At 48.5% G+C, this 19,612-nt stretch overlaps 1 pseudogene; it reads left to right on the top strand.

The window, feature by feature from the left end:
- Nucleotides 1-2,142: 2,142 nt before the first annotated feature.
- Nucleotides 2,143-3,531, top strand: LOC100413941 (actin, cytoplasmic 2-like; annotated as a pseudogene).
- Nucleotides 3,532-19,612: the final 16,081 nt, after the last annotated feature.

Genomic DNA, 19,612 nt, shown 5'->3' with positions numbered 1-19,612 from the left:
ACTGGCATAATCTTGGCACCCAGCCAATAAAACAATTATTATTCGTCATGTGGGAAAGGTATATTTTTGTCTGAAGCACCTCTGCGTCTCTGATATTTTACACCAACATGAGAACCCACGCAATTATTTACTACTCAAATGAATGACCATTCATTCAATAAATATTGGACACCTACTATATGCCAATCCCTGCACTTTGGCCTTAAACAAGATGGCATGTCCCCTGCCTTCTCAAAGCCCTCGGGGGCCATTCGAGAGCAATAGCAATTATCATCAGTGCTATCGGACGTTGGCAGCTGAGGAGTGGGCAGGGCTTTCTAATCCAGAGCAGGCACCCCACCTGGCCCTAGGGGGCTGGGAAGGCTTCCTGGAGGAGGGGAAGTCTGAGTGAAGCCAGGAGTCTGGCACAGGGAGGGCAAAGGTCTGGAAATGAAAAACATGGTGTGTTCCAGGGTCGGGGAAGTATCCAGCGGGGCTGGGAGGGAGAAGGCAAGGGTGAGGAAGCAAGTGGGGTTGGGGCTGGAGACACCAGCAGAGATCAGAGTCCACAGGGATGCTTGTACCAATCCAGAGTTTGGACCTTACCCAGGGGCACTAGGGAGCCACAGAAGGCTTTAGGCGGGGGGATAACATGGTCAAATTCTTGTCTTGTGTCTGCCCCAACTCACTGTGTGAACCAAAGCAGATCATGCCATCTCTGGGCCTCACTTTCCCTATTTGGAAAGTGGGTGCAGGAAGACCAGGCAGCACAGATGTACATCCTTCTTGGGCTGTTTGTGATCTCCCCAGGTTTGATGATTAACTCCCAGCCACTTGGGGTCAGATGGAGCTGCTTGGCCATGATCCTTAATGTGGACTCTGGCAAGTTTATACCCACCCTCAGACACACACCCTTCCTGATCGGGTGCCTTGTCCTGGACTGGGCGCTGGGACACCGAGGTGGTAAAATCCAGTTTGTGCCTTGAGGTGGCCTCCAGCATGGAGCAGAGAGGAAGACACCCAATTTGGTGGCAACTCTAACACCTCCTAAGATGAAAGAGGGAGTCCCCATAGGGCAGCTGGGGGTGGGGCAAGACCAGGGAGGGCTTCTTGAAGTAGTAGAAACTCAATACACGGCTCAGGCTTTGACAAGAAGCAGACTAGCTGTACTGAGCGTGTGTCTGCCATATACCAGCGCATGGTGCTGTCCACCATATCCCACACTGTTTGTTGTTTGTTTCAGAAACGAGGTCTCACTGTGCTGCCCAAGCTGATCTTGAACTCCTGGCCTCAAGCAATCCTCCTACCTTGGCCTCCCAAAGTGCTGGGATTATAGGCAAGAACCACTGTGCCCAGCCCCCAAAGGTTTTTTAATAGTTGGTGATTTATTTCTGTGTGCACTAGGAAAGATATGTATATGTATGTAGATATATGGGTGTGTGTGTGTACATATGTATGTGTATGTATATGTAAAATATCAGATCCATCATTTCATGGATATGATGGCTTAGGAAGAAGCTAAGGGTGGTATTAAAGTTTAAAAATGGAGCCTCTTTAAAAAGATACATTAATTGGCCTGGCTCATATATGTCATCCCAGATCTTTGGGAGACCAAGGCAGGTGGATCACAAGGTCAGGAGTTCAAGACCAGCTTGGCCAACATGGTGAAACCGTGTCTCTACTAAAGAGACAAAAAATTTGCTGGGCATGGAGGCGGAGGCCTGTAATTTCAGCTACTTGGGAGGCTGAGGCAGAATTGGTTGAACCCAGGAGGCAGAGGTTGCAGTGAGCTGAGATCGCACCATTGCACTTCAGCCTGGGCGACAGGGTAAGATTCCATCTAAATATATATGTGTGTGTGTGTGTGTGTGTGTGTGTGTGTGTGTGTGTGTGTGTACATATATATATGTGTGTGTGTATATATATATTTAAAAAGGAATATATATATATTAATTGGCCAGGCACAGTGGCTCACGCCTGTAATCCCAGCACTTTGGGATGCCAAGGAGGGTGGATCACCTGAGGTCAGGAGTTCGAGACCAGCATGGCCAATGTGGTGAAACCCCATCTCTACTAAAAATATAAAAAATTAGCTGGGTGCTCAGGCGCTGCTGCTGGCTGGCGTACCGTGTTCTCCTGCCGCTCCGCTGCCCCACTTCTCCAATGGTCACAGTGGAAGAAGAAATTGCTGCATTCATCATCAACAATGGTTCCTGCATGTGCAAAGCTGGCTTTGCTGGGGACGACACCCCCTGAGCCATGTTTCCCTCCATTGTTGGGCGCCCTCGGCACCAGGGCGTGATGGTTGGCATGAGTCAGAAGAACTCCTATGTGGGCGACGAGGCCCAGAGCAAGCGCAGCATCTTGACCCTGAAGCACCCCATCGAGCACGGCATCGTCACCAAATGGGATGACATGGAGAAAATCTGGCACCACACCTTCTACAACGAGCTGTGTGTGGCACCAGAGGAGCACCCCGTGCTGCTGACCAAGGCCCCCCTGGCCAACAGAGAAAATGTGACTCAGATCATGTTTGAGACCTTCAGCACCCCGGCCACGTACGTGGCTATCCAGGCCGTGCTATCCCTCTACGCCTCTGGGCGCACCACTGGCATTGTCATGGACTCTGGAGGTGGGGTCACCCACACAGTGCCCATCTATGAGGGCTATGCCCTTCTGCACGCTATCCTGCATCTGGACCCGGATCCTCACTGAGCACGGCTGCAGCTTCACCGCCATGGCGGAGCAGGAGATTGTGGGCGACATCAAGGAGAAGCTGTGCTATGTCGCCCTGGACTTAGAGCAGGAGATGGCCACAGCCACATCCTCCTCCTCTCTGGAGAAGAGCTAGGAGCTGCCCAATGGCCAGGTCATCACCATCGGTAACGAGCGGTTCCAGTGTCCGGAGGTGCTGTTCCAGCCTTCCTTCCTCGGCATGGAATCTTGTGGCATCCACGACGTCACCTTCAACTCCATCATGAAGTGTGACATGGACATTGCAAAGACCTGTACACGAACACAGTACGGTCTGGCGGCCCCGCCATGTACCCAGGCATCGCCGACAGGATGCAGAAGGAGATCACCACCCTGGCACCCAGCACCATGAAGATCAAGGTCATCATTTCCCCAGAGCGTAAGTACTCTGTGTGAATCGGTGGCTCCATCCTGGCCTCACTGTCCACCTTCCAGCAAATGTGGATTAGCAAGCAAGAGTAGAGCAAGTCTGGCCCCTCCATCGTCCACCACAAATGCTTCTAAATGGACTGCGAGCAGATGCGTGGCATTTGCTGCATGGGTTAATTCGGAAGTATAAATTTGCCCCTGACAGATGCATACACCTCATGCTAGCCTCATGAAACTGGAATAAGCCTTTGAAAAAAAATTGTCCTTGAAGCTTGTATCTGACATCAGCACTGGATTGTAGAACTTGTTGCTGATTCTGACCTGTATTCAAGTTAACTGTCCCCCTTGGTATTTGTTTAATATCCTGTACATATCTTTGCTCTCAACACTTACTACATGTGGCTTGCTCATTTTGTGGCTGAGGTAAGAACGTGCTTGTGGCAGACAAGTCTGGCTTGGTGAGTCTGTGTGGCCAGCAGTCTCCTATCTGTGCAGGTTATCCATGTGTCAGGGCTGAGTGTTCTGGGATTGCTCTAGAGGCTGGCAAGGGCTGCCAGTCCGTCAGGGTTGGAAAGTCCAAGCCGTAGGACCCAGATTCCCTTCTTAGCTGCTGTTTTTCTGCCAGAGCAGTGTGGGCTGTTACTTGCCTTGAGTTGGAAGCGGTTTGCATTTACACCTGTAAATGTGTTCGTCCTTTTCATTGATGTAAGGTTTGCTTGTACCCAGCTCTCGATTCTTTAAAGAGATGGCAACAGACTTTGGTTTTCTACTGTTATGTGAGAACATTAGGTCCCAGCAACGCATCATTGTGTGAGGAAAAATAAAAGTGCTGCCATAAAAAAAAAAAAAAAAAATTAGCTGGGCCTAGTGTTGAGCACCTGTTATACCGTCTACTCAAGAGGCTGAGGCAGGAGAATCACTTGAACCGGGGAGGCAGCGTTTGCAGTGAACCTAGGTCATGCCAAGAGCAAAACTCTATCTTTAAAAAATATATATATATATATATTCCTACATATACATTTTAGTAGTGGCAATAATAGCAGTAGTGGTTTCTGGCATGAACAAGCCTAATAGTTAAAACGCAGACCCCACAGCCAAGATCTGACACAAATACTTGCTCTGCCACTTTCTGGCTGTGTGACCTTGTCCCCTTGAGTAAGTCACCTCTCTGCGCCTTGTTCCCTCAAATGGAAGATGAGGATAACATCCTGCTTCTCTAGCAGTCGATGTGTGGGTCGAATGAGCTAACACAGGTAAAATGTGAGAACAGTAGTTAGTGCTCTGTGTTTGCTGCTGTTGCTTCTGTTTGATTTTGTTTCGTTTTTTTGAGACAGAGTCTCACTCACTCTGTCGCCCAGGCTGGAGTGCAGTGGGCGCAATCTCGGCTCACTGCAACCTCCACCTCATGGGTTCAAGTGATTCTCCTGCCTCAGCCTCCTCAGTAGCTGGGATTACAGGAGCTCATCACCAAGCCCAGCTAATTTTTGTACTTTTAGTAGAGACGGGGTTTCAGCATGTTGGCCAGGCTGCTCTCAAACTCCTGACCTCAAATGATCTGCCCGCCTCAGCCTCCCAGAGTGGTGGGATTGCAGGCATGAGCCACCGTGCCTGGCTGCTACTGCCTTTTATTACTATTATAAAAGAGGTGACAGGACAATATGTCAAAAGTTGCAAAGATGGCACGTGAGTGTTTGAAGTACCAATGGCGTCATTATGTCACAGAAGGCTAACAACTGTCTGGAAAGTATGATAATAAACCCTACATTGTGGAAATAGAGCCAGAGACACCAAGTCACTTTTCCAAGGTCACAGAGCAGTGGCAGTGCCCAGGGCTCAGACCTAGAGGGACCAGGCTCCTGGCTTGGATGAGGAAGAGGATGGGCTGGGGAAGCCACGTGCATCAGAGAGCAGATGAGGCTGGAGAGGTGGGCCAGGTCACTGACCCGTCCCCACCAGAGCCATGTTCGTCAGCCAGCCCCTGTCCCTGACACCTCGGGCTGCTAAACACCCACCCCGGCCAGTCCCCTGGGTTATTCATTAAGCTTCATTACACCATCCTCACCCCTGGCTGCCCTTCCTGTTCCCAGGACAAGGGAATTGCATGGAGAAGAGGGACAAGCCTCTGACGCCTGAGATTAGCCCTTCCCAATTTGCAGGTTTAAACAGCGTCATCTGTTTCCCAAGCCCCGAAGGCTTAGTTCCACTAAATTGTGAAAGAGCTGAGGCTCAGGCAGCCAGGGGACCAGCCCAGCTAGTGAGTAGTAACTGCTGGAATTTGGGGGCAGGTCTCCCAACACCCAATACAACAGAGCATCTTCGCTAAGTTCTCGGACTCATCAACCCTGGCCAAGATGACACATCGCTAGAAACCAGAGAGGGTCTCACACTGGGAGGTCACATTCCCCCTGGCTGGAGCTGGGGCACACTGTCCTCTGTAGAGAGACATGACTTTATGTGTCTCACTGTCCTACTCTCTCCCTACTGCAGCCCCAACACCTAACCGCACTTTGCTTGGCCCCTCGTAAGTATTTACCTTTGAGATCTTTACACAGAGGAACTCTCCCTGTCCTCTTGCCCTTGAAAAGGAAAGGAATCGGTGATCAAGGGAGAAGCTGAGGCACAGAAAGGTTAAGTAACTTGCTCCAGTTCGCCCAGCAAATGGGCTATGGGACCGATCTTCCAGGGACCCCACATCCAACCTGGATGCTCTGGTCCCAAGAGGCAGAAATTCATAGCCACAGTGTCTGAGCTGAAAGAATTCACAGAGGCTGAAACTTCCTTTGCAAAGATTATGACAGAGAGAAATCAGGCCTGGAGGACTCCAGCTTGCTTTTAGCCTCACCGGCTGGCCATCCTCATTCCCAGGTGTAGGCCAAGCCAACCATGGGAGGATTTTTTTTTTTCTTTGAGACAGGGTCTCACTCTGTCACAGGCTGGAGTGCAGAGGCACAATGACGGATAACTCCAGCCTCAATCTCCTGGGCTCAAGCAATCCTCCCACCTCAGCCTCCAGAGTAGCTGGGACTACAGGTGCATGCCACCACACTCAGCTGACTTCATTTTTTAGAGACAGAGTCTCCCTATGTTGCCCAGGCTGGTCTCAAACTCCTGGCCTCAAGCAATCCTCCCACCTTGGCTTCCCAAAATGCTGAGATTATAGGCATGAGCCATCATGCCTAGCCCACCATGGGAATTTAATTTATAGTTTAACTTTGAAGCAAGGTCAGTTGCAGTGGTTCACACCTGTAATTCCAGCACTTTGGGAGGCTGAGATGGAAGGATCACTTGGGCCAGGAGTTTGAGACCAGCCTGGGCAACACAGTGAGACCTTTCTTTATATATATTAAAAAAAAGTTAGCCAGGCATGGTACACACCTGTAGACTGAACTCCTAAGGAAGCTGAGGTGGGAGGCTCCCTGGAGCCCACGAGTTGGAGGCTAGAGTAAGCCCTGATCATGCCACTGCACTCCAGCCTGGGCAACAGAGTAAGGCTCTGTCTCAAAAAAAAAAAAAAAACTAACCCTCTCCTTGCTCAGGGACTGAAATCACTTTTGTAAAACTAGTAAAATATCATAAATTAAGATTATAAAAGAGGCTTGAGTTCCGCTAAAATCTAAATATACTTTCTGTAACCCCTGACTGTTTAAGAGTCATGTGAGGGCTGAGCATGGTGGCTCACAGCTATAATCTTAGCACTTTGGGAGGCTGAGGTGGGAGGATTGCTTGAGCCCAGGAGTTCAAGGAGGCCTGGGCACCATACTGAGACCCCATCCCTACTAACAAAAAAAATTAGCTGGGTGTGGTGGCACTGCTGTAGCTCCAGATACTCAGGAAGCTGAGGCAGGAGGACCCCCTGGGCTCAGGGGTTTGAGGATGCCGTGATCTGTGATTGCACCACTGCACCATAACCTGGGCAACAGAGTAAAACCCTGTCTTCAAAAAAAAAAAAGACAGAGAGAGAGTCATATGACCAGAGGTCACAAGATTTGTGACTTCCCGAATTACTTCCACAGAAACATTACTATTATAGAACCTTAGACTGGTCTTTTGAGATGTTTTTTAGACTTTCATATTCTGGCAATTGACTGACCCCCCCGACCCCCCAGACCCATGACTCAATCGGTATTTGATGACAGGTGCCCCACCTGGAAGCAGACTCACCCCATTTTCCCCAACCTCAGCACTACTGACATTTGGGGCCAGAGCATTCTTGGGTGTGAGGGGCAGTCGTGTCACTGCAGAGATCACGGTGCATCTTCTGGTCCTGCGCATAGCAGCATCCCTGGCCTCCATCCACCAGATGCTAATAGCACCCTCCATTCCAGACTTGACACCCCAAAATGTCTCCAGACATTGCCCAGCCCACCCCTGGGTTGCAAAATTGCTCCACTCTGAGAAGCACTGTCCTTGAGTAGGGGATTTGGGGTAAGCCTGACTCGTACAGGGGCTGGAGGGTGCACAGAAAGCACAGGTCCTGCAAGGAAGGACAGGAGGGAGAAGCCATCCCAGGGGCTTGAACAAGCACTGAGCCTTTAGAACATTTAGGGTGCTTTTGCATTTAGAAGGATGAATGCATGAAAACTGGTTAGCATGAAAGCTGGGCAGGCGGTGGAAACAGATACTGGCTTAGAGCAGGCATGAGGGGCTAACAGAAGGATCTTGGGGGTCCTTCCTCTGGAAGAGAGGGGTCATATGCCCAAATGCACTTTTTCTTTTCTTTTTTTTTTTTTTGAGATGTAGTCTCGATCTATTGCCCAGGCTGGAGTGCAGTGGTGAGATCTCAGTTCACCGCAGCCTCCGCCTCCCAGGTTCAAGCAATTCTCCTGCCTCAGCCCCCCAAGTAGCTGGGACTACAGGCATGTGCCACCACGTCCAGGCAATTTTTGTATTTTTAGTAGAAAAGGGTTTTCACCATGTTGGCCAGGCTGGTCTTGAACTCCTGAACTCAGGTGATCACTCGCCTCAACCTCTCGAAGTGCTAGGATTACAAGTGTTAGCCACCACACACCTACCTGGCCAATATGGTAAAACCCCATCTCTACTTAAAACACAAAAATTAGCCAGGTGTGGTGGTACGCACCTGCAATCCCAGCTGCTTGGAAGGCTGAGGCAGGAGAATCGCTTGAACCTGGGAGGCAGAGGCTGCAGTGAGCCAAGAATGCACCACTGCCCTCCAACCTAGGCAACAGAGTGAGACTCCATCTCAAAAACATAAATAAATAAAATGAAATAAAAAAGAGCAGCTGCTGTTCTTTGAGTCCTTACTCAGCGCCTCGCCCTAGGCTGCCATTGTCTCTAAGCCTCAAAATACCCTGTAGATATCATTGTTTCCATCTCTCCGGGCAGGAAACTGAGGCTAAGGGAAGTTAGGTGACCACCACCCCAACGTCACACAGCAGGGCAGCAGTTTCAGCCTGAGGTCTGAGCCCTTAGTTATCATGAGACTCAGGGCTTGGCTGCTCTGGCCAGAGAGGGCAAACAGAGGTGAGAGCTGCCTGTCCTCCCCAGCTGCGAAAACAACCGTCAGAATACCCACCTCCTGCAAGCTAGGACACGCTGATCTGGCCATCCCCCCGGGCACTTCCCCAGAAGGTGTGATGTAACTGAACCAGGAAGTGGAAATGACAGAGGCACTTGACAAAGCTCCCTGGCTGGAAGCCACCATCCGCCTCCTGGGATTTCAGGCTTGTTTAGATGGAGCTGGTTCTCAGTGTGTCCATCTATGAAATGGGAAGAAGGTGACTTGCACTTTCCCCCCTGCTTCCTAAGACTTTTCTTTTCTTTTTTTTTTTTTTTTTTTTTTTTTCCTGAGATGGAGTCTTGCTCTGTCACCCAGGCTGGAGTGCAGTGGCATGATCTCTGCTTACTGCAACCTCCGCCTCCCAGGTTCAAGTGATTCTCCTGCCTCAGCCTCCTGAGTAGCTGGGACTACAGGCATGAGCCACCATGCCTGGTTAATTTTTTTTTGTATTTTTAGTAGAGACGGTTTCACCATGTTGGCCAGGCTGGTCTTGAACTTCCAACCTCAGGTGATCCATCCGCCTCAACCTCCCAAAGTGCTGGGATTACAGGCACCTAGTCATCCAAGACCTTTTAAAGGAAAGCTAGGTGAGAGAAGAGCACCCTTGTGCTCCAGCACCCAGAGCTACAGACATGAATGCCTTCAGACCAAAAAGTCAAAATATCCATCTCTCTCTCTCTCTCTCTCTCTTTTTTTTTGAGACAGAGCCTGTCACTCTGTTCCCCAGCCTGGAGTGCAGTGGTACAATCTTGGCTCACTGCAGCCTCAACCTCCTGACCTCAAGTGATCCTCCCACCTCAGCCCCTCCAAGTAGCAGGGCGATGGGCACTTGCCACCAAGCCCGGCTAATGTTTTTGTATTTTTTGTAGAGACAGGGTCTTGCCATGTTGCCAAGTCTGGTCTCAAACTCCTGGGCTCAAGTGATCTACCCACCTCGACCTCCCAAAGTGCTAGGATTACAAGTATGAGCCACTGCCCCTGCTCTGGCCATCACCTCTTGAGTGCTCACTATGTGCTGGAAACTGTCCTTACAGTTTTACCTCAATGAAGCCACTAAAGCCTCATAACAAATCTAAGAGGTGGACACTCCCTAGTTGAAGAATTCAAAGCACAGAAAGGTTAAATGACTTGTCAAAGGTCACACAGCAAGTTGATGGCAACGGTTGGATTTGAACTTGGGCTTGTCTGACCATACAGCCTACGCGGCCTGCCACAAGGTTACACAGCCTCTCAGGAAAGTGACTTGCTTGCTATCTGGAAATGAACAAGCCTGGGATGCTACAATCACAGGTATGAACTAATCCCTCTGAGGTTCAAGCCTTTCCCTGAGACCCCTCAACACCTGATGGACTGGTCAGAATGCCCCCATCACATGGCCGCTCTACCTGGTTCTGTCTCCTTTCTCCCCGCATGACCTAGAGCAAGCCCCTAGTCCGCTTAGGGTCTTGGTCAGCCCATCCACATGACAGGACAAAGAAACACACATGTGCCACATGTGTAGGATTTTTTTTTTTTTTGTATATTTAAAAATTAAGATGTTGCCAGGCTCAGCGGCTCATGCCTGTAATCCCAGCACTTTGGGAGGCCAAGGCAGGTGGATTCGTTGAGCCAAGGAGTTCAAGACCAGCCTGGACAACATAGTGAAACCCTGTCTCTACAAAAAAATTACCAAAAAAATTAGTTGGGCATGGTAGCAAGTGCCTGTAGCCCCGCTACTTGGGGGGCTGAGGTGGGAGGATCACTTGAGTCCAGGAGGTCAAGGCTGCAGTGAGCCAAGATTGTACCACTGCACTCCAGCCTGGGGTGGCATGCACCTGTAGTCCCAGCCACTTGAGAGGCTGAGGTGGGAGGAGTCCAGGAGGTCAAGGCTGCAGTGAGCCAAGATTGTACCACTGCACTCTAGCCTGGGGTGGCATGCACCTGTAGTCCCAGCCACTTGAGAGGCTGAGGCAGGAGGATCACTTGAGCCCGGGAGGTTGAGGCTGCAGTGAGCCATGATCATGACACTGCACTCCAGCCTGGGCAACAGAGTGTGAGCTTGTCTCAAAAAGAAAAAATTAAGATGTACTCAGCAAATGTCCATGAATTGATGAACAGATAATCAAAAAGTGGTCTTTCCACAGGACGAAATAATATTTATTCGTGAGAAGAAATGGAGGCCTGGTACATGCTGCAACACGGATGAATTGTGAGAACGTGACAACAGTGAAAGCAGCCAGACACAAAGACCACACACTGTGTGGTTCTATTCACACCAAATGACAAAAGAGCAGAGGAGCCAGGCACAGTGGCTCACACCTGTAATACCAGCACTTGGGAGGCCAAGGCGGGTGAATCACTGAAGGTCAGGAGTTCAAAACCAGCCTGGCCAACATGGCAAATCCCCATCTCTACTAAAAATACAAAAATTACAGGGCATGGTGGTACACACCTGTAATTCCAGCTATCTGGGAGGCTGAGGCAGGAGATTCGCTTGAACCCAGGAGATGGAGGTTGAAGTGAGCCAGGATCACACTGAGAGAGCAAGACTCGGTTTCAAAAAAAAAAAAAGAACAGGGCGGATCCACAGCGACCGAATACAGACTGGTTGCCAGGGTTCTGGGGTGGGGAGGGAAGGATACAGAAAGACTTTTTGGAGTGATAAAAAAAGTTCTGAAATTAATACTCTAAATGGGTGAATTGTATTGGTACGTGAATTATATCTCAATCGAGTTGTTATTTTAAAAAGCATAATCCGAAACAGGATATCAAAGACAGTGATATATATTTTGCCTATTCCCCCTTTTTGGTTCTCATATCATCTGTTTTTGTTTGTTGTTTGTTTGTTTGTTTGTTTGTTTTTGAGACGGAGTTTCGCTCTTGTTACCCAGGCTGGAGTGCAATGGTGCGATCTTGGCTCACCGAAACCTCTGCCTCCTGGGTTCAGGCAATTCTCCTGCCTCAGCCTCCTGGGTAGCTGGGATTACAGGCACGCACCACCATGCCCAGCTAATTTTTTGTATTTTTCATAGAGACGGGGTTTCACCACGTTGATCAACAGCATGGTCTTGATCTGTTGACCTCATGATCCACCCGCCTTGGCCTCCCAAAGTGCTGGGATTATAGGCGTGAGCCACCGCACCTGTCCATTCTTTTTTTTAAAAAAAACAGACTCTTGCTATGTTGCCCAGGTTGATCTTGAACACCTGAGCTCAAGTGATCCTCCCACCTCAGCCTCCTTAGTAGACAAGTGCGCACCACCACTCAGCTTTGATATATTTTCTTTTAAATTGAGACAGGGTCTCGCTCTGTCACCCAGGCTAGAGTAGAGTGGTGCAATCTTGGCTCACTGCAGCCTCCACTTCCCAGGCTCAAGTGATCCTCCCACCTCAGTTTCCCAGGTAGCTGGGACTACAGGTGCACAGCACCACACCGGCTAATTTTTGTATTTTTTGTAGAGACAGAGTTTCACATGTTGCCCAGGCTGGTCTCGAACTCTTGGGCACAACTGAAGTCCTCTTGGTAAATATACCTCGTAAGTATATACATCTACTGTGAACCCACCAATAACATAAGAACCAAACCACCTCCTCCCACCTTGGCCTCCCACAGTGCTGGGATTGTAGGTGTGAGCCACCGTGCCCAGCCGGATACATTCTTGGTGAAGCAAATGGAGCAGTATACAGAGGTCTAGAGAGTTCGTCATCTTGTCCCTACCACTTGCAGCTCCAAATTCACCTCCTCCCCCATATCCAGTCATGACACTAGAGTGTCAATTTGGTGTTGTAAGATAGTGAATGGCTGTCTTTCTTCAGTCTGAACTCTCTGACTTCATGGGTAACCTCGCATGGAGATATTATCAAAAGTCTAAGTCTGGGGCCTCTGAATGTGACCAGGCAGGCAGGATCGCCCACCTGCTTCCTGCTCAACCCTCTCCACTGGCGCTATGTCCTCAAAGGACTCAGAAGTCCTGAGCTGACACTTCTGCACTACCACTCGCCACCTGGTGTTCCCAGGGACACTTTTACCCACCTTCTGAGCCTGTTCCTACCTGTACCATAGGACTCAAAATGCCCATTCCCCTGGTTGTCTGGAGCTTATGGGAGACCCTACCTGGGAAACATAAAGGATCGGGTGCCAGCAGGTGCTCCAGCAAAGTGAGTGCCAGCTGTATACACTCAGATGCACACGAGGGAGGCTCTGTCTCCACGTGAGCTTCACCATCCCCACCTCTCCCTAGGTTTGCCACCTCTCATCCCCAAAGCTTGCCCATGGATGCCCCACTGGGGAGAAAGCCTGGGAGTCCCATGGAAGGTGAGAGGGGGCCAGCAAGAGGGGACAGCTTGTCCCACAGAGGACGACAGCTGAGCACGCTGTTTGTACCCTGGTTGCCCTCTGGCTCATCAGTATTCTCGTCCCAGCTAGCCTGACAAGAGAGCTTTGTTGAGGAGGCCAGGGAGAGGGTCGGCCAGGCCCCTGTGTGTGGGGGGGGGGAGAGAGTTTGTGTGTGTGTGTGTGTGTGTGTACGCGCGCGCACGCACCACCCTGTGAATAGAAGATCTCCACACAGCTAGGGACAAACAAGAGTCTTGGCATGGGGCATGGAGAGTTTTCAGATGCAAGACCTTCCAGTTCTGTGATGATGATGATGATGACGACGACGATGATGGCTACTAACTTACTGAACACTCAGCCAATTCCAGGCCCCTCCCACACAGGCATTATCAAGTCACCTAAGCCTAGAAGGGAAGTAACATTATCATTGCCATTTCACAGATGAGTAAATTGAGGCTCCAGGAGGCAGAATAACTTACCCATTGCCACACAGCTAGGAAACAATAGAGCCAGGACTTGAACACTGGTACCCTGGGGTCACATCCACCCATCCCTTCATGCCAAAGGTCATAAAAGGCTGATGGGGGCAGGAATACAGAACTGCTCTGTTTTGAAAGTTTTTCATTATTTTTAATTTAAAAAAATTTTGGTGGGTACACAGTAGGTGTATGTACTTATAGGGTAGATTTACTGGGTAAGGACCTTTTTTTTTTTGAAACAGAGTCTCATTCTGTCACCCAGGCTGAAGTAAAATGGTGCAATCTCAGCTCACTGCAACCTCCACCGCCTGGGTTCAAGTGATTCTCCTGCCTCAGCCTCCTGAGTAGCTGGGATTACAGGTACCCACCACCACACCCAGCTAATTTTTCTATTTTTAGTACAGACGGGGTTTCACCATGTTCCCCAGGCTGGTCTCGAACTCCTGACCTCAACTGATACACCCACCTCAGCCTCCCAAAGTGCTGGGGTTACCGGTGTGAACCACCGTGCTCAGCCTGTTTTGGATTGCAGGTTTGGGAGCAGGCTGCCTGGTTTCTGCGGCCAGCTCCTCCCACTTACTGCCTAGGTGAAATTGGGCAAGTGACAATCTCACGTGCCTCGGTTTCCCTTTCTGTAATATGGGCATAACAGTACCCACCTTCTCTGTGGTTTGGTACTTGCTGAGGCTCAGTGGCTGTTAGACATTCTAGCTTTATTACTGTTATTGTTTCTTGGGCACCTGCTGCGTGCCAATCACATGCTAGCAATTTCAAGTGCATTATCTCACACAATCCTTATTTTATTTTTCTAATGGTCCTTGGGAAGTAGATATTGTCCCCATCTGCAAGTGAAGAAACTATAAATCAAGAAGCATTAGGCCGGGTGCAGTGGCTCACACCTGTAATCCAGCACTTTGGGAGGCCAGGAGTTCAAGACCAGCCTAGCCAACGTGGTGAAACCCTGTCTCCACCAAAATTACAAAAATTAGTTGGGCATGGTGGCAGGAGCCTTTAATCTCAGCTACTCAGGAGGCTGAGGGAGGAGAATCGTTTGAACCTGGGAGGCAGAGGTTGCAATGAGCCAAGATCGAACCACTGCACTCCAGCCTGGGCAACAGATTGAGACACTGTCTCAAAAAAAAAAAAAAAAGGCAGTATCTGAGGCAGTTCTCAATGCCAAGATTAAGAACATGACCAGGAGACAGGTCCATACCTTTCTCCAAAAATGATTTTAGGTCTTCAATATTTAAATCGGAAAAGCAGGCTGGAAGCTGGAAGAAAAAGAAAGAGGCTGTAGTCACACTACTGAATCTAGGTGTACCAAGAGAAGAGGAGCAGGGAGGGGAATAGTCAGGTATGTGATTGTTTCAAGCTCAATAAACTGGCACTTTACATAAGGTAAGGTGAACACAGAGTAGCTGCGTGCTATTTAACCTTTTATCTGCAGCTCTCTGCTTAGGGATGAAAGGAAAGGCAGCTTCTTGCATGACTCGGCTCCCAGCTCCGTTGTTTTCCTTTTGGCAAGGTGAACTGGGGTCCCAAATGTTGTCAACCTGGAAAAGCACTTGGGCTTAGAGTCTCTATTTTTCTGATAAAGTATCTGATTTAAGCACCTTTTTAAGTTGCTTCATTAGAGCTCTTTTATCTATTTTTAGGAGTAACATTAGATACATGACACAAATATATACAAGTATTAGACACAGAGAGAGGTAGATCTTTTTTTTAATATATTAATTTTGTTTCTTTTTTTAAACAGAGATAGGGTTGTTCACCATGTTGGCCAGGCTGGTCTCGAACTCTTGACCTCAGGTGATCCACCACCTCAGCCTCCCAAAGTGCTGAGATTACAGGCATGAGCCACTGTGCCCAGACTTTTTTTCCCCTTTTTTTTTCCAGACAGTCTCGCTCTGTCGCCCAGGCTGGAGTGCAGTGGCACAATCTCGGCTCACTGCAACCTCTGCCTCCCAGGTTCAAGCTATTCTCCTGCCTCACCCTCCCAAGTAGCTGGGACTACAGGCGCATGCCACCAGGCCTGGCTAATTTTTTGTGTTTTTAGTAGAGACGGGGTTTCACCATATTAGCCAGGATGGTCTCCATCTCCTGACCTTGTGATCCACCTGCTTCAGCCTCCCAAAGTGCTGGTATTATAGACATGAGCCACCGCGCCCGGGCAAACAGAGGTAGATCTTATAGATCCCTAACACTTCTTTTTTTCCCCCTCCTATTTAAGACTTTTAATTTCATTTATTTATTTATTTTTTAAAGACGGGATTTCACCATGTTGGCCAGGCTGGACTCGAACTCCTGACCTCCGGTGATCTGCCCACCTTGGCCTCCCAAAGTGCTGAGATTACAGGCAGGAGCCACCTCACCCAGCCAAGACTTCCAATTGTTTTCTTTTTCTTTTTTTTTTTTTTTTGAGACAAGGTCTCACTCTGTTGCCCAGGTAGGAGTGCAATAGTGTGATCATGGCTTACTGCAGCCTCAACCACTCAACTCCTGACTCAGGCTCAAGTGATCTTCCCACCTCAGCCTTCCAAGTAGCTTGGACTGTAGATATACGCCACCACACTCAGCTGATTTTTTTATTTTTTGTAGAGATGGGGTCTCACTATGTTGCCCAAGCTGGTGTCACTCCTGGGCTCAAGCAATCCTCCCACCTCAGCCTTCCAAAGTGCTGGAATTAGTGCTGGTTACCACGCCCAGCCCAACCCCTCATTTCTGGATAATCTGTTTCTCTAGCCTCGGCAACTGTCAGCTAGATAGCCCTAAATGTACATACTAAATAAACAACTCTTAGATGAAAATCAGATAGCAAAAATGTATAGCTCAAAGTACAGAGAGAGAGAAAAGAGTCTGAGTGTCTTAGAGAGATTTAAAATGGATGCCACGGCCAACGTAGTGGCTGACACCTGTAATCCCAACACTTTAGGAGGCTGACCTCCTCCCATCTCAGGAGTTCAAGACCAGTCTGGGCAATAATGATGAAACTTTGGCTCTTCAAAAAATAAAAATAAACATTAGCCAGGCATGGTAGCAAACACCTGTAGTCCCAGCTGCTTGGGAGGCTGAGGTGGGAGGATTGTTTGAACCTGGGAAGTCGAGGCTGCAGTGAGCCATGACTGCACCACTGCACTCCAGCCGGAGCAACAGAGTGAGACCTTTTCTCAAAAAAAAAAAAAGGAAGTCAAACAAAAAGTTATAGAAATCTACCATGGGATTATACAAGGAGACCAATTTTATTTAGATAGGTAGTTTTAAATTTAGTCTCTATCTTTTGACTGGATCTCAAAACTCTGGGCAAAGCCCACACCAAATCCTGAGTCTCCAAAGAGTGATATCACCAACCTAGGCTGCGTGATGCTTACCGAGTACTTTGTCGCAAAGACATTTATCTAAGTGTCTAAACCATACCCTTTCTTTTCTTTAAAAAAATTTTTTTTGGCTGGACACGGTGGCTCACGCCTGTAATCCCAGCACTTTGGGAGGCCGAGGCAAGCAGATCACGAGGTCAAAAGATTGAGTCCATCCTAGCCAACATGGTGAAACCTTGTCTCTACTAAAAAACACAAAAATTAGCTGGGCATGTGATTTTGGCTGGACTACTACTGCAGTAGTAGCTATAGTCCCAGCTACTAGGGAGGCTGAGGCAGGACAATTGCTTGAACCCAGGAGGCGGAGATTGCAGTAAGCCGAGATTGCGCCACTGTACTCCAGCCTGGTGCCTGGCAACAGAGCAAGACTGTCTCAAAAAAAAAAAAAAAAATTAATGTAACTAGACCCTCATCCAGACCCTCTCTTATTTTAAACATCCAAGAGTAGCTCCTGTTGTAATAACAATTTTAATCAAAAAGTAAACAGGTGGCCGGGCATGGTGGCTCACGCCTGTAATCCCAGCACTTTCAGAGGCCGACGCGGGCAGATCATGAGGTCGGGAGTTCAAGACCAGCATGACCAATGTAGTGAAACCCCATCTCCACTAAAAGTACAAAAATTTGCCAGGCATGGTGGCGCGCACCAGTAATCCCAGCAACTCAGCAGGCTGAGGCAGAATTGCTCGAACCCGGAAGGTGGAGGTTGCAGTGAGCTGAGATTGCACCACTGCACTCCAGCCTGGGCAACAGAGCGAGACTCTGTCTCAAAAAAAAAATCAGGTAACGCACTACAAAAGGCAGCAGTTGAAGATCTCAGAGGAGCTCATCTGTTTATACTCTTAGGGGTCAATAAGGAAAAACAGAGGTTTCTCCCCAAGAAGGAATCTGGCACCTTCTCTGTTTTCCTTAAGGAATCCCAAGCTGTTAGAAATTATTTTAGGTCCCTTGAGCTGTAGAGGGTGGCAAGAGAAAGGAGGCAGCCAGAACTAAACTGGAGAAAACAGAATTCAGTTGACTGAGAAAAAAACACAAGATCCTGGCCGGGTGGGGTGGCTCTCACCTGTAATTTCAGCACTTTGGGAGGCTGAGGTGGGTGAATAACTTGAGGCCAGGAGTTCGAGACCAGCCTGGCCAACACGGTGAAATACTGTCTCTACTAAAAATACAAAAGAAAAAAAAAAGTCCAGCATGGTGGCATGCGCCTGTAATCCCAGCCACTTGGGAGGGTGAGGCAGGAGAGGCACTTGTGTAGCAGGAGTGGCCACGAGAAACAGACCTCTAGAACTCGGAACTGGGAAGTAGGGGTGATTTATTTGGCCAGGAGCAAGGTGGCATAACTGCCTAACAGCCAAGCTCCCGTAACAAAGGAAACCTCTGCCTTTATATAGGCTTACAACTCTAGATAGTACATGTGAAAAGGTCTTGGGTGTACAGCTTTAGAAAGTACATGTGAGGGGTTCGTGATCAATGAAGTGTGGGTTTTGAGAAAGATTGAATGGGAACAGTAGAGGGCATTTCTCCATATCTCCCCCACCCTTAAGAGCACAGGTGATCTTTGATCGTAAGGGTTGGGGGGCGGGGTTTAATCTTTAACCTCCAGCCCACTGACCTCATGCCTACTATGTCTCAACTTTTACTTCCTCCTTCTTTGAGACAAGAGACAGGAAAGAGGGGTTTCTTTCCTCACTTGAACCCAGGGAGCAGAGGTTGCAGTAAGCTGAGATCACAACACTGCACTCCAGCCTGGGCGACAGAGTGAGACTCCATCTCAAAAAAAAAAAACAGATCCTAGGAGAGAAAAAAAAATGCACTAAGGCCCTTTAAATAAATAAACAAATATCCACATCTTGGGTATTTGCCTTTAATTAAGCTTTTAACCATTGAGCTCTTTAAAAAATCCTTTTAAATCGCATTACCATATTTTAGCTGAGACAAACTGCTGATATTTCAAAAGTAACACAAATATCAAATCAGAAACTATTCGAAATTATTTTAGGCCCCTCAAGCTGTAGAGGGTGGCAAGAGAAAGGAGACAAGCAGGAGTAAATTGGAGAAAACAGAATGCAGTCGACTGAGAAGAAAAAAGAAAAATTTTTCTCAAAAACGAGATCCTGGCCGGGTGGGGTGGCTCTCACCTATAATCCCAGCACTTTGGGAGGCTGTGAAAAAGGGTAAAAAAGGGACAGAATCTCAGCTACTGAACTAGAGTGAGGTGACAGCCAGGTAACCTCTTTCCGTTTGGTTTGGCTAGCAAAAGACGGCCTTGTTATGTTGTGATAACCTGCTTTTTGCCAGCTTAAACTAACTCTGTCTTTCTCAGACTAAAAGCTGTTCAGGCGTTATGTTAGCCTCTTGAGCCAGGCAGACTCCATCTTCGCTTCTTCATTTTAGATATTTTCTCACCATTGAGTATGTATGTAACTATAGCATGCAGCTGGGGCAGGCTGACACTGGGCACCCAGGAATGCCTTTGTTGATAAGAGGCCGAGTTAAGTGGTACGAGCAGAGCCTGGGAATGCAGGTGCAGGGAGCGCCCAGAGCCCCCATTATCTATAAGTTGTATGTCTTCCATGAAAGCTCTGCCCCTCACATCTGGCACTGTTTTATTTCTCATTATCAGTTTATCTTTTAACTTTTTTGCTTACTCTGCTTTTGTGAAAAATTTGCTTCAGCTAGGTTCCCCTCCCTTTTAAAAACTAGGGTATAAAAGACCCCCCAACTTTTTCTTCGGGGCCAAGAGAGTTTTGGGCATTAGCCACCTCTCATAATTCAGTCTCAGAGTGTGGCACATTCCTTGACTCGCTTGGGTACAACAGTGTAAA

The sequence above is a fragment of the Callithrix jacchus genome, chromosome 9 (genome assembly GCF_049354715.1).
Source record: "Callithrix jacchus isolate 240 chromosome 9, calJac240_pri, whole genome shotgun sequence".
NCBI classification, from domain to species: domain Eukaryota; kingdom Metazoa; phylum Chordata; class Mammalia; order Primates; family Cebidae; genus Callithrix; species Callithrix jacchus.
The sequence above is the reverse complement of the archived record's forward strand: the minus strand, read 5'-3'. Positions and strand labels throughout refer to the sequence as shown.